The sequence below is a fragment of the Lucilia sericata genome, unplaced genomic scaffold, assembly GCF_015586225.1.
Source record: "Lucilia sericata isolate MDLA Ls3-8-SP2 unplaced genomic scaffold, ASM1558622v1 Contig000289F_arrow, whole genome shotgun sequence".
NCBI lineage: Eukaryota > Metazoa > Arthropoda > Insecta > Diptera > Calliphoridae > Lucilia > Lucilia sericata.
In genome coordinates this window covers 168,160-184,516 of record NW_023994314.1, presented here as the reverse complement: position 1 = coordinate 184,516, position 16,357 = coordinate 168,160, and the positions used below count along the sequence as shown (strand labels likewise).

At 31.5% G+C, this 16,357-nt stretch overlaps 2 protein-coding genes across 4 annotated transcripts in view; one reads left to right on the top strand and one right to left on the bottom strand.

Moving 5' to 3' along the window:
• LOC119603296 (forkhead box protein O) overlaps positions 1-1,770 on the bottom strand; it is a 103,120-nt gene extending 101,350 nt beyond the window's left edge. Inside the window, exon 1 of one of the 3 annotated variants that reach the window (XM_037955289.1) lies at positions 1,488-1,770. The gene's annotated coding sequence lies outside the window, so the exon portion shown is untranslated. The remainder of the gene's footprint in view (positions 1-1,487) is intronic. The other 2 variants (XM_037955288.1, XM_037955287.1) reach the window with 2 other exon arrangements.
• LOC119603299 (ras-related C3 botulinum toxin substrate 1) overlaps positions 1-16,357 on the top strand; it is a 144,651-nt gene that overhangs the window by 57,720 nt on the left and 70,574 nt on the right. The window lies entirely within an intron of this gene.

Here is a 16,357-nt window from a genome sequence, read left to right as displayed (position 1 = left end):
TACAGAATTTAAATTACAATTAGAAAGTTGTGGACTTATCACACATTTTCCCGATAAATTTTTTATTGTTCCTATTTTTTGTATGCTTAGCTTTTTTTCTTTTAGTATAGGTTCAGATAAACCTCAAAATGTTTTGTTAATCAAATACATTAAAAATATAAATATTTTAACGTTTTTTAATTTACTCTCGATATTTTGAATTTATTTACCGCACAAAGGATTTAGCTTGTTCTTCTAAAGGTTCCAATTTGTTTGCAATTTTCCGTTGTTTCTGTTTTGTTTAAAATTTTTTTTAATTATCTTATTGCAAATTTTAGTTTTTAATTGTTTTGATTTTGTTGTTCTTTTAAATTTTTTAAATTTTGTAGATTTATTTACGTCATTAAAAAAGTTTTTTTTTATTATAAATTTTAAAATTTCAATATTTTTTATAAATTTAAAGCATTTATTGCGCATATATTTGTTGTTATATTATATATTAAGTTCATTTTTTTAATTATATTATATTTTTTTGATTAAAATTATATTTTTATTTATTTAGAACACATTTTTTTTTTGTATTTTCAAAAGAAACAAACGAACGAACGAATGAAATGACAAGGAAAGAAATCAAAAATTATATAAAAAATAACACAAACACACAAAACAAAAATAAAATAAAATTGTAGCGAATTAAACTTGTTGACTTTTTTATTATTTATTTATTTTTTTATTATTTAAATACCCGATATTGTTGTTTTTGTTATTATTGTTGTAAATTTTTAGTGATAGTAAAAAGTGTATACAAAACAAGTAAAATAAAATTAAAACAAAATCTGTAAAAAAAACCAATGTGCACTCTCTTCAGTGATCATATTTATGCTCTCTTCTTTATTATTATTTTTTTTTTTTTAAATTTATCATAAAGTTAAGGTTGATTGCTTGAGACAGACGAGCCAGCAAAAAAAATGTATATGATCATTTCTTCTTTTTTTATATTAAAATGGAATTTTATTAAATTTTTATTAAAATCACTATAATTTTTTTTGTAAAGAATTTTTTAGTTTTCTTTTGTTGTTATTTAATTCTATACCCAAAATTTATGTTTGTTTAAAGAAATTAATATAAAAAAAAAATGTTGAAAATTGTACAAAAAATATATGAGCATGAATATTTTGATTTGATATTTTTTGTTTTTATTTTCTCTTTTTAGGTCTGTTTTTATACATATTTCGTTGTATTTTATTTAATTTCATTCTTTTATGACTTCGTTATTCTTTAAATTTTTTTATATTGAGCGATTAAAAAGATCGTTTAGCCTTATTTTCATTTATTTTTTTTTTTTTTAGTTTTCATTTTTATATTGGCATTTGCCTACGATCCCCATAATATTCATATGTATACAAAAATTGATCAGTTGAGTTCAAAAAAAAAAAAAAAAAAAAAGCAAGAAAGAAAATAAAAGCTTTTTTGAAAATATCTCAACACCACCACACCTCTTAACCCACCATCAAATAATTATCATCAACTATAGCACTTTATTTAGTCAAAAGTATATAAAATACTTTATTTATAAATTATTTTATAAACCAAATTAAAAGAAAAACAATTCCAATTTGAAAAATATTTCGTAATATTTGTTTATAAACCGTTTAATTTTTGTAGTTGAATTAATCCAGATTTTTGTAAAAAAATTTTTTTTGAGTAACAAACGACCTCGTGGCTTTTAAGCTTAAAACATTATATACGGTCTCTACCTGCTTACAAGTTGGATGCGAACTGACAACTGATTCGTTGCTATTTACCAGCTATACGATTTAGTGGTTAAAATACCAATACAATCTTTATACACATACGCACACTCATACTCACATTTTACTCATACACACACACACACTCGTTCTCTTGAGTCCATATTAAATGTTTTCAATTTCTTCTTCCACAAACAGCAACAACAACAACAATAATATTTAGCCGAACATTGCCCAACAATTCGTATTAGTAACGCTCAACCCATACATCCGATGAAAAGCTATGAAAACAGACGAAAACGAATCATATAACGAAGAGCAATACGAAAAAAACAGCCCCAACTATTTATTAAAAGGCCTGCCTCACATTTCTAAACAAACTCTCTGTTAATAAGAGAACCCAGTTCAGACACTCATGTAGCTCCCCATTTTTGATTTGTGTATATGTATGCGTGTCTTAACCCATATACTGATTTACTCTCACATTTTTTTCATTTTATAAAATACATTCCACATGAAAAGGTATTCATTTTTAGCGGCCCCATTTCTAGAAAATTTTACAGCGTGGTTTTGCCTCATTATCATCCAAATACTACGACTTCAATGTTTACATTTCTTATAAGAAGCAAAATATTTGTGTTTATTTTTTCAAATAAAAATATATATACTTTTTTGCGATTTGGAGCTAGAAAAGCCATAGATGATTTCCTATACTATTAATGGTGATCGATTCACTAGAGATATTTCTATTTCCTTAACCTTTAAATTTCGGTGAATTGGAAATAACTTGGAACACTGCGTAATAGATATTTTGAAAGATGTGCTACCAATACCTTTAGTTTTCCGGGACTATAAACTGGTGTTCTCAAATGTATTATCGGTCTTTACTTGGAATAATTTGACCTATGGTCGATTCAGGGCGCATTACATTCAATTACGCGGGAACCGGCAGCCCACATGGCAGAGTTTGTGACTTAGTCTTGTTCCAGTTATTGGAGAGGTCCCTTCGGTGTGCACGTCTTGTCTGTGGTTTAAACCCAAACTCGCAGAAAGATAATGTTGGTTAAAAGAAGTCTGGATAAGTTCGGTACTGTTGCCGTGACAACATATACTCCGCAGAGGAGTGAATGTGGGACTAAGTGTTGGAAATGAGATGGGTACAAGTGTATATGATACGGGTGAATGTAAGTGGTATGCGACCCTAACCCATTTTTCTCAATGAATGTTTCGGTAAATAAGAAGTGTGTTGGGTTGAATGGTGATGGATGTAAGTTGTCTTATACAAGTGATACCATTGAAATTTCCTTCCTTGTCTGGATATGTTCAGGGTTTACTCTGTTCCTAAGAAAATTAAAACAGTGTGTTTTCTGTGAGTAATAACAAGTCTTTGGCTTATTTGAAGAATTCGTACATCAATCTACTTATTACACCTCTAGATGCTGTTGACGAATCAACAGAGGCCGGCCAATCTGCGTGGTTGTAAACGGAAGTGATACTTTTTCAGCAACGGGGCAGCAATGGTCAGAGATTAGATAGAACGAGTACTTGATATTCATACTTGCCTTCAGAACCATGTACAAAAATTGTGACCGGTGTGAAAGAAGCACAAACAGTCGGTCTCCTGATCATGCCATCTAATCCATTCATGTTCAGCAAATCTGGTCTTAGTTGATCTACTTCCATATTTCAAAAATTGTTCTCGATCTGCAAAGTATTCATTACAGTTCAAGCAAACGCTAAAGACAGATCTTTACTTAGGTGAAACATCCCAAATTGTCGTAAGATTGGATTACCAGTAAAAAATCGCGATGAGAACATAGTTCTCAACAACTCAAGCACTGCAGAGTTTGACTTTTATGGGCTAAAAAGTTCTCTTTTCGGTAATTTCTCTTCATTAAAAAGTGATTTTCAAATTTCTAGTGACTATCAGATCCATGGGGTCCTGTTCTCAAATAATGTGCAACAAATACTTATTTTTAGTTTAGTTTTGGAACTGTAGAATGACATGCCGATAACACTGAAGTGTCAGTCTTCGTGCGTGATCCTACGGACTCTACGGATCTCGCAGAGTCAACAATACAAGAGGCAAAAGTGAATAGAATCCATTCTAGGTGGATAACACTCAATGTCACCAATGCACACACATTACTCCCGGTTCAATTGAGTCAACAAATTACTTAACGGTTCCACACACCGCGAGTGTAGGTGATCGTTCAAGCTTTGAACTATGTTAACGCTAGTACACATCTCTCCCATTGTTTAGGAATACCACATCTTAACATATTTGGTGTTCCAAATATGTATATTACTAGTCTTGAACTTTAACATACTTTTCCTTACCGCGATTTGGCTTTAAACCACAATCTCCACGTGATCCTCCAGAACCAGAAGATAACTTTTACAGAACGAATACATGTACTCGTAGTACCCGATCAGAAGTATGGTTAGTTATGAAAGTTTAAGGCATATGTTGCTCTAGTACCATCTCTTTAATGCAAAACTGCAATAATATCGAGGTAATGAAAGTCCATTAAGATAACATGTATCTATGGGGCAGGTGCTATTAAAATGAACTACTATTGACCGTTGAAACCTCCCTAACACATATTTTTAATATGATTATATCTACCAAAACAGTGGTCAAATATGGGACAATGTCGCGCAATGTAATCATTTCATTAGGGTTTTACATTTTTACGATACTCTCTGAAAGATATCAGACTATCCGGAATCTGTTCATTCGAAACAACCACAACCGTGCCATCCCTAAGCGCAGTTGCAGTGTTCGTGTGGTTCCACATTTGCAGCGATATAAGTTTCGCTATGGATACGTTTAATCTGAACAAAGACCCAATCCGTTCGGTGCATTGACAATGGAATGTCGGTAAAAGGAAACGACTTAAATGTTGTTGGGAGATCATATTACTTTGAATTCGAATCCTGAGGTTCTCCCAATTAAATCCAATGTTAGCAATTTTATGGAGTACATTTGATTGGATGTAACAACTCTTCATGAATGAGACATTTGTATTTATATGTGCATGGTTATTATCTTTATCATTCACACTAGAAATTCATGATCAAGTACTTTTGGTGATATATTACAATGAAATTGTAATCTACAGCTAAAGTACTTGATCTATTACGTGTAAATTATTTCCACTTTTGGCCAATTCTCCAAAAATCGTTCACTTATATCTAAATGGTATTTATCGCTGGCGTAACCTGCTAGGTAGCGATGTTATCGCAACTCACAGCTGTTCTTGAACGACCTTCACACAAAATTAAAAAAAAAACAATCATGTATCTTCAGGTGTTGTGGTAGTGAATAGATATTTTAGTAGTTCCTTTTTTGCTCTTGATCATTATCTATATTTTTTCTGTTGGCCCGCTTTTCATTTAAAGTTCACCCATCTCAAACACTACAACAAACCTTTTATTCACCTTTTCAATCACTTTTTTATTTTCATTTTTATTATTTTTGTTTTTACAGTAGTTTTCCGATTTAACGAACCCATATGTTGTCAGGCCTGTTCGTAAAATTGAAAAGTTCGTTATATGCAGTACTAACTAAAACATGGGTTTTTGGTAGGAAAATAATTAAAAATAGGTATTTTATAAAAATTAATTCTTTTTTTTATAAAAATAGCACAAAACACAAAGTTCCGGATCTTTTATACCCACCTTCAAACCATATTTGTGTCGAATTTCATCGCTGTATTTTTAATTCAGTCATGAGCGTTAAAGTTATTTCTCGAAGTTCATCGCTATACTCGTATTTTTAAGCGAGTAATGAGCGTTGAAGTAATTTTCTTAAGGGGCCTGATATGGAGGGTAAGGTCAATTATGGACCGATTCCCATAAAATTTGTTAGAGATTTCGGTTAGTATAGAACATGTTTGAATCGAATTTAATCGTATTGTTAAGCGAGTAATGAGCGTTAAAGTCATTATCTGAAGGACGGACGGACATAGCTACATCGAACTAAAATTTAATAAGAACCCAGAATGTGTTACAGTTTTGGGTATAAAAGCACCGCTACAACTTAGGTTATTTGTTATTTTTGATAAATGTCATTTTATCTTCATTTAAATAATAATATTTTTATTAGTTCGTTAAACAGAGTACAAAAAACAAGTTTTATTCGTTATTTAAGGTAGTCAATAGGAAAAATTAGCTTGTTCGTTAAATGCGATGTTCGTAGAATTGAATGGTCGTTAAATCGGAAAACTACTGTACTTTGATTTTTTTGATTTTTGTTAAATATTAAGATTCATTTAAGTATTTTTTTTCTCTTCATTCTATTACATTTTCTTCTTGTTTCGATTCTAAATAAATGAAATACGAATTTGTAGAGGAAAATAAACAACAGAATAAAACTAATGCGCAAAAGTATTTTGTTTATACTTGATCAGACTCTCACTTATTTTTTTTTTTATTGGATTCGATCGTTTTTAAAATGTATCTCTCCCTGTAGACTCTCCTCAGAGTTTATTTGTACTGTTACTTGGAGTTCTCTTATTTTTTAGCAAAGTATTATTTCTGAAATTCATTTACCTTTTGCGTTCTTACAAAAGTAGCGTGTGTGTGTTTGTGTATGAATTTGAATAGAACAGTGTTGGAAAATATTTAGCATTTTTGAGTCTATTTTAATTAATTCGTTTCTTTTCAAATTAATTATGTATTTCTTTTACTGTTTGTGGTATTTCATTTAATATTGCTCTTTTATTTCTCTCGTATCTCTCTTATTCTTCCTTTTTTTAACCATTAATAACCTTTATTAGTAAGCAGTGATTATCTTCTTTTTTTCACCATTGTTTCACAAATTGTTGTCTTTTATGTTTCCTAAGGTAGAGGAGTGTGATTTTAATGTTAAAGTGCCCTGGCATGTTGATGCAGCTGTTTTTGGAAATGCAACTGGTTTTCCAATTTGATTTAAGTTGATAGTTAAGTTTAAGATAATGATAATGATGATGTTGCTATTGATGATGACGTTGTTCATTTATTTTGTATAGGAGTGTAGATTGAAAAGTTTTTTAAAAAATTTAAAACCTTTTAATTTAAGAAAGCCGGTTTTAAAATTTATTTTTTTATATCTGAAAATCTATCAAGGAAAAATAATATTGTTATTCCTACACACCTATATTAAATATTAGCCGACTTTAACTTATTATTTTTTTTTTCATTTTCAGGTAAGTGTCAAACCCTCAAGCTTTGTGAGTACAATTTGATCTAATTTCCAGTAAACATGTATTAGATGGTCAAGGGCGTATTGAATTTATTAACCGGTGCAAAATTTTCTAAAATTCGTACATTAGATTTCTGAAAGTCCTCGAAAATGTTCGAAAATTAAAAAAATTAAGTCTGAGGCGACTACAGAGTCATAGAGTGGATGCGATCTTGATTTTAGTCGAATTTTCAGATTCATTAGTTTATCTTCACGAAATCGATATATGGCAGAATAAAGTAAATAGTTATTCCTTTATTTCTCTATAGTTTATGCGAACTTTATTGAGCGAAGAAATCTATAAGAATCACTTATAACTTCCATGTATCTAAAAAAAGGGTTCGCTGGTTTTAAACCTCTGCGCTGGGCCGAAGACTGGTTGTTGTCCACTACACTTTTTTAAGGGAATCCAAAACTTAACATATGCCAAAGTTAGAAGTAACCCAGCTAGCATTTTTTGAAAATTTTGACCACATTCGAGTCATTTATGACTCTTCTGCACGATTAAAATGATCATATATGCGCTCATTTTCTGATCATAAATGATACATTCGTTGGGAGAAAATGGTACCCTACCCGCGACTCTTCTAAATGTGTCAATAATGAGCCCCACTTCTGATCAATTATGACTTATTTTTTAATCTTTTTTGAGTCATTAATGAGCCAAATAACTGGTCGTTTTTGAGTTATTTCCGAATCATATTATAGTCAGTTTTGAGTCTTTTCTGAGTAATATAATACAACAGAAAACAGTTTTTTAAATTTAAATTTTGATTGGTATACATTTTGTTCTTGTTTTTCAAACAAATCAGATTTTAAACATTAATTGGAATTATTTAGACTTAGTTTAGTGATTAGTCGCCCAACTATCTTCCGTAGAAGATCATTAAACATATAAAATTATTATAATTAAAGCATAATATAATTTCAATTTCCTTGACAGAAAATCGACTTTATAAATATCACACAAATTCAAATACAACTCATATCAACTCATTTTAGGCCACACAAAATGTTTTGCTAACTCTTCCAAAAGAGTCTTTTCTGAGCCCCATTTCTAATCAGTTTCGACTCATTCTTAAGTGTAAGTGTTGCTAATTCATTACAAACAAAAACAATTACATAAGGAACAATTTTAGATCTTCCAACTGCTTGAAATATGACCACAAAATAAGTTTTTAAAACCATTATATTTTAAACACCAGAATGATCAATTTATGACTGCTATACATTTTGTTATTGTTTTTCAAATATTCAGTTTTCAATCATATATCGGGATCATTTTCGAATCATTTTTGAAGCGCTCAACTTATTAATCACTTTTAGGTCATCAAAAGGAGTCAAAAATTACTCAGTTTACTGATTAATCATCCAACAATCTTCCAAATGGTAGCTGGGAATTAGGTATAATCTGGAAAAGAATATGTGTTACTGTAATATTAATCAAATATTTCATGATATAACATTTTTAACAGTGTCATAATATCAATGGATACAATGACAACGTTTAGTGTGTTTAAACCTCCATAGACATTATGACTAGTATTTAAACGACTGAGACGTTTTTATCCTCAGGGAGTACATATTTATTAACTGGGTCTTAGACAGTTATCTGACTAAAAAGTATTATTATTATATCGGATTGCATCAATAGATATTATTTTTGACAACTCAGACCGTATTTATATCTTTTACCTTCGTGAGAAGGTCATTTGTCATTCCGTTTGTAAGTCCGAGTCTTTATAGATAGTCCGTCTCTCTGTCCTTACGTATGTTGAAATCAGTTTTTAGATTGCAGCGAGACTCGAATCTTCAATTATTCTATCAGACATTCTTTCGAGAAGATCGCAATCATAACTAGTAGTTAAGCGACTGAGATACAAAACGTTTATATCCTCGGGGAGTACATATTTATTAACTGGTCTCAGACAATTACATCAGTAGTTTTTGTTTTAGACAACTCTGACCGTATTTATACCCTTCACCTTGTCATTTGTCATTCCGTTTTTAATTCAGAGTCTTTATAGGTAGTCCGTCTCTCTATCCGTAAGTATGTTGAAATCAGTTTCCAAAAGTCCCAAGATATCAGTGTAAACCGAATCTTCAATAATTCTATCAGACATTCTTTCGAGAAGATCGCAAATCAGAAAAATCGGTCCATAAATAAAGAAGATGGAGTTTAACATGGTTAAATTAGAATCAATTAAAAATTTCATATAGCTCCCATGGCGTCATGAAATAACTCCCCAAAACAAAAATGAAATATCTTCCTAAAAATTTGTTCAGAAAGCAAAAACCACGATATTTGGAGACTTAATTCGCTTTTGGGGAATTGTTTCACACTTAAAATGGGAAGTTATTTCATTATGAAATAATTCCTCAAAATTTAAATATGAGGATTTACTTTTATCACATAAAAATAAAAAATATAGAAGAATTTCAAGAATTTCCTCCCTTGAGGTATATTGGACACCGGCTTCGCTAAGAATACACTCTCCATGTAACAAGAGCGTTCGGCCTTATGCCGGCTATTTAAGAAATCTTTACCAAGCCGGGTTTGGGCGTATTATAGAGCGGCAAATCCTTGCGTCCGGCAGTAGGCCGTCTATTTAAGGAATATTTATTAAGCGAAGCCGTTTTTGGACATACCATAGAGAAAAAAGTCCTTGCTATTCAGGAAATCTTTATTAAGCGATTAAACTGAAATGTATTAAACTTTGTAGCCCCAATCGAAAGTATGCGTGGCTTACTTTTACATTAACAAATAATAATATCGGGACCAAATTTTACATTCGCATCGGGACCAAATTTTACATTCGCAAATTATTCAGCGAATTTTTTTCGGATCGGTCCATAATTAGTCATAGCTTCCGTATAAAATTCACTTTCGAAAATCACTTAAATGTTAGTATACGATGCTTATACAGAAATTATTATAATACATTTTTCCGAATTGGCCCATACTTTGTCATATAGCTCCCAAATAAAGCCCTCGTCTAAAAATCACTTTATCGTAAATAACTCATTAGCTAATTATGGTATCCAAATGAAATTCCACTCGAATAGATGTTGTATATATGTACATATATCAATCACTCTGCAATTTTTTTCTGAATCGGTTCATAATTGGCCATAGCACCCATATGAAGCCGACGTTTTGGTTAGCAAGAGCTAAAATCAAATTGGATACAGAATTCTTATCTCCAAACGAGAAGAAGCACATTGCATCTACCGAATTGTCGATAGTAGTTTACAGTCCTTAAAAAAGATCGCAGTAGCTTTATTTGTAGCTTAGTTCCATCAACGACCCAATCGCATCCTATAGATGCAAGGCATAGGCATATATGTATGTAAAATCGATTTCAAAATAAGATGGAAGCAAAAACTGTATAAAAATAAAAAATCTTTCTTCACCTAAATATTATTGTTAGAATATTAAAAACTGTAAACATATTGAATTGAAAGAAGAAAAATCGATTTTTTATAAACATAAACAAAATTCAAGTTCAATAACCACTCATGAAAAAAAATATACTAAGAAATGCGGTTTGAATACCGCAAAATGCCTATAACAATTGATCCTAAAGGCAATGAACCAATGCAAATATTAAATAAAAAATTAAATCATAACAAAACCCAAAAGATCTCATAAAAAGTCAGGATGTACCCAAAAACAAAACCACCAGCCAGTAAACAAGTGAACAAAGTTTTTTGAGAAGAGACATTTGTGCATTTAAAGAAAAACTGAAATTCAAAACAAATATTTGCAAACAGTAGCAGATGCTAGAGGCTCTTCTTCTGGTTATCCCCTTCAGTTTCTGCTGCTATTAGTATTTTCGAATTTTATTAACAAACAAAACTTTATGGCAAATAGAATTTGGAATAGCTATGTATAATAGCTAGTGCTAAAGTTATTTAGCCACAACATTAACATTCTTTTCGATTAAACTAGAAACTTTATTAATAATAAAGAGCCTTGAAAGAAATGATAGGTTTTCAATCTCATAGACCGGTTTCTAAGATCACCAACAGCAGCGTGCTATTTCAAGCATCTCGTATTTACTCACTTACTGACAGACAGACAGACTAACTGAATGACTGACTGCTTGACTAACTGACTATAACCATTCGCCGCCATCTGGTACGTCTAGACATTTAAGCATAATTTTATATTTAATATGAACAACAACAACAATAAATCGAATAACTAGAACTTTAATGAAACATTGTTTGAAGTGTGACAAAAATTGGCTTTAAAGATCTTTTGAGACTATCTAACTAACTATCCATAGTTAGCACAAGTTCTATTTAACCTTAATCGAAATCCTTAAAATATTAATAATATGTATGTACAATTTCTCGTGGTTTAATCCAAACAAATAAATTTAAATACTCATTAGTCTGGTTATAAAAAGTATAAACAATTTACATTTAGTATTATAACAAGAAAACGTTTTTATATCCTACCTTAGGGGGGAGGGTATTATGCGTTGGTGCTGATTTTTGTAACACCCAAAAATATTAGTCATATACCCACTTTAATGTATACCAATCATCTCAGAATCACTTTCTGAGTCGATTTAGCTATGTCCGTCCGTCCGTCTTTGTGTCCATGTGAACCTTGTGCGCACTCTGCAGGTCGCAATTTGAAATTTGGCACATACTCTTCTTTTGATTCTTGGGCCTATTAAAAATGGTTAAAATCGGTCCATTATTTCGTATAGTCCCCATACAACCGTGCCCCCGAATAGAGCTTTTAAGCTCATAAAGTCGATTAAGCTATGTCCGTCAGTCTGTTCGTCTGTGTGTCCATGTAAACCAGGTGCGCACTCTACAGGTCGCAATGATATATGTATGAATGTATATAGTATTTTCTTTTTAGCTCATAGTTATGCTAAATTTTCTAGTATCTCTACAAAAATCAGCACAATTTAGTTTTATATAAGTGTAAATAATACTGCTGATTTGTCGTAATGATCAGAGCTTACTTGATCCTAGCTCCCATACAAAGTCAACTTCTGAAAATGACTTGAACTTATAATGAGTTACTTATAAACACTAGTATCACGATAAAATTCTCCATAAATAACTTTAAACATAAAATCGATCTACAAAAATTTCCTTTTCAGGAAAATCACTTTTTTGTCAACCAATTGTTAAAATATTTCTCTTGAGGGTACTGTTAAGAATACTGTTAAGGTATTTGACTTCTGTACGGAATTTAATTGTTAACTAATTCGGTCTCAGATATAAGATTTTCAAGTACATAATAGCCGACAACCAGTAGCTGGTCTTATAAATTATTCCACCTAAGTCTAACTAAATCACTTTACATCTCCAGTGTCAAGCACTGAAGCACACGTCCATAACTCATTTTTATACCCACCATCCCAAAGATGGGGGGGGGTATATTGCTTTTTAGTCATTTCGTTTGCAACACATCGAAATATTCATCTAAGACCCATAAAAGTATATATATATTCCGGGTCCTTATTACATTCTAAGACGATCTATCCATGTCCATCCGTCTGTCTGTTGTAAACAAGATAGAGTCCACATGAAGGTACCTAGCGAGCTGAAATTGCTAAGATATTTTATATTGATGTAGTTTGTTTGGTATTGAAAATGGACAATATAGGTCCACGATTTCGCCTAGCCCCCATACAAAGTCCCCTCAGAAAAAGACTTTAACGCTCATAAGTCTCTAAAGTGATAATATTTGCGCAAGTATGTCTTATAAGAACCTTAATTTCAGTGTAAAATTTTAAAAGGATCGGCCCATAATTGACCCTGTACCCCATATAAGGTCCACCTCAGAAAATCACTTAAACGCTCATAACTGTCTAAAAGACGCATCTATAGCGATGAAATTCGAACTGAATATATCTTGTAGAAACCTTAATATGTTTCTTAAATATTGTAAGGATCGGTCCATTATTGACCCTACCCCCCATATAAGGTCCCTTTCAGAAAATTACTTAAACGCTCATTACTGGCTTAAAAATGCGAGTATAGCCATGAAATTCGACATGAATAAGTTTTATGAGAACAAAAATTTCTCTATAAAATTCTATGAGGATCGGTCCATTATTGACCCTACTCCCCATATAAGGTCCCCTTCAGAAAATGACTTCAACGCTCATTTCTAACTTAAAAATGCGAGTACAGCGATTAAATTCAACATAAACGAGATTTGTATAAACTAAAATCGATGTAGAAAATTTGTCGAGGATCAGGCCATAACTGACCCTAACACCCCCCCCCCATATCAAAACGAAATTTCTTAAAATTAATGAAATTCAAGATCGCTTTGACCCAAATTGCCTTAATCTGTACTTGAATCAAGTATTTTGCACATGGTTTAAGGAAAACTTAGCGCACTTCTGAAACCGCGTAATAAACCTAAAATAAACAATAAATATCTTTATGAATATAGAGGTTCGTGTATCACTTCAAGTTATCTCAAAATACATAAAATTATGTTCTTAAGAAAAGTATAATAATAACAACTCAAATTTTAAATATTCAAACTAGTTAAAATAAATAACAATAAAACGTTTATTTGCCACTAAAAAAAAAAAATATTTAAATCAAATTTGTTTAAATTCATAAAACCACAAAGTGTTGACGACGTCTGCCACGGCTTAAGCAGACCAGTGTCGCTTGATTCGAGCGGACAGCGTCAAGCGTTCACTCCAATAAACTTTTATAAATATACAAATACAAAAAAATATATATATGTATAAATAAACAAAATTTTGGCTTGATTTGTTAGCTTCTTTCTATAAACAGTTTAAGATTTTTTGAAGGCCAACTCAAAATCAAATAAATAAAATGAAAAAAATTAAATAAACTCAACAAAAATTTAATTCAAACTGGTATCATTATTTCATCTAATTCCAATTACGTTGACCATTAATTCTGAATTTTATTTTTTTTTTTTTTTTTGTTAAAATTTTTAAATTTTATGTAGTACAAATTAAAAACTGCCAAATAAATAATGTTTTATTAACATTTTCAGAGAAATTCCGTATAGTATTTTAATTATTTTTTATAATTATTTTTAAAACTGTATGATTTGTTAAACGTGAATTTTTTTATTAGCGCGGCATTACGCCGTTTACATATAAAATACAATCATCAGTCGTACAATATTCAAAATAACAGCACGTAATCGATTTAAATTTTTTATTATTATTATTATTATTTTTTTTTTTTTGAAACATGTCACCCCCACTGTGCTGAATTCGATAAAGACAGATAGATCATACTTTCAGACCTTTACTACGTAGAGTGAGTTATAGAGAGAAACGTAGGGAAGTAAAAATACAAAATAATACTGTTCTTTGTTATGAGTTAGAAAAAAAAAACTTAGATCTTCATGATCGAGACAAACTGTTACTTATTGTGTTGTATTTGTGCTAGACTTGGTTTGAAAGTGAATTTATTTCAATTAAATGTCAATCAAATAAGTTGTGATTCTATATATTTGCTTTTTGAACGAACATCTGAGTATAAATATAGTTTTATAGTTTGATTTTTATTTCCTTAATTGCTATTGTGGAACTAAGATAAATTCAATATATATGAATGTATATATTTACGTATGAAACTTTTGATTATTTTCGATGAAAATTTAATTTTTTTCATAAACATAAAAAGGTAATATAGTTTTTTTTTTACTTGGCAGTTCGACTGGGTAGAGCACTTCAAATATGGATCTTATAATTCAGAATAGGTGCTCATTTTCAAAAAGTCAATTCATTACAATACACTCAGTATTAACTAAAACACTATACAATATTTCTTACATACTATATGTATCAGCAAAGAACTTTCAAATAATATCATTTAAATAGCTTAGCCTTGTCCATTTCCTCTAACAATTCTATTAATTTTCATATTTTTCCCCAAAAAAGGGATTAAAAGGGGCACATTTGATGCTTGAAACTACACCAACAAGAACTTACAACTAAAACACTTAAAACTACTTAATTAAAAACTAGAGATAGAAGAAGAAGCTCCCCTCAGGGTCAACAGATCCACAGGGGAAAGATACCTAGACATCCGAACGGTCTATAGACTAGACATCCTATCAAAGCATGCTCTTACGAGCTCATTGTCCAAGAAACTATATTTTTCCAAAAATTTTAAAGCCATACCTATCATAAAGGAGTTTATCCTCTCAAACACAGGCACATGACGGTCTACGCAACACCCTATCAGGTCCCAGTCGAGGTCGAGGTCTCCTACGCCTCTCCATCTGGCATGAAGAAATTCCAAACCAGGCTGGAAAGGCATAGGAAATGAGAGGACGGATTATCTGCCTGTACAGGAATAGTCGTAGCCTTCTATCAAGGCCACCATTGCGCTTCAATATCCCCTGATATGTCTATAATATTCAAAATTCCCAGGTATCTCATTCTATCGGAGGTACTAATCAGTTGTCCGCCTATCTTTACACATGACACGTATGGTCGGCAATTCCTCTACAAAGTAGAGGACAGGTTCAAGCAAGGACCCCTGCGGCACTCCAGCAACAATGGATTCCTTTTCGGATAGGTGCTATCCTACCCTAACCTACAGTCCTTCAGGAAACTGTCCACCATCCGACACACACCAGCTCCAAATCCCATGTCCATCATCTTGTAGGCTATTCCATCATGCCAGACCGTATCAAATGCCTTGGCAAAGTCAAGGCTAACCGTCAATGTCGGCCGTCTGTTGTTCAGACCACTTGCCACATTGTCTGCGAATACCATCAAGGCATAGGTTGTGAAGTGGCCACTCCTAAATCCAAACTGAAATTCCTTAATTATGTCCCCGTCACGTATTCTTTCATTATTCCGTCGAGAATGAAATATTCAAGTAGGTTTTCAAATGCAGTTAGAAGGGAGATTGGCCTGTAGTTCCCTCCCTGATCGAATAGTTTTGTAGGAAATGGATTCATAACCTAAAAGAAAAAGAATTATTTCGCACGAGGCTTTAGAAGCTACCAAATTAAAAATTGTTCTCTTATAATTTACCTTTTGATTCCGGTTCATTGTCGGTCAATTAATGTTACGATTTTAATGATTCTAAAAGTTCTTATGGAACTGTAAAGAGTCTTATATACGATTCTAAATCATAGTAGTCATCAGCATACCGATAATAGAATATTATGTTGATATATTATGTAATTTATTCCAAGCTTCATAGAGGGGTTACGGTTTTATAAACCTCTTCCAGGAATATCTTTTATACAAGTATTTTTTTTATAAGTTTTTATAATTTTATATTATTTGATTGCATTTGATCAATCACCTCGTTAACTTAAAGACCCAAATTTCTTTTAATTTGTTATTGTCGTTAAAGTTCGTCCAATAAACCGATGACGTCTTTGAGCGTGTTGGTTTTGTGA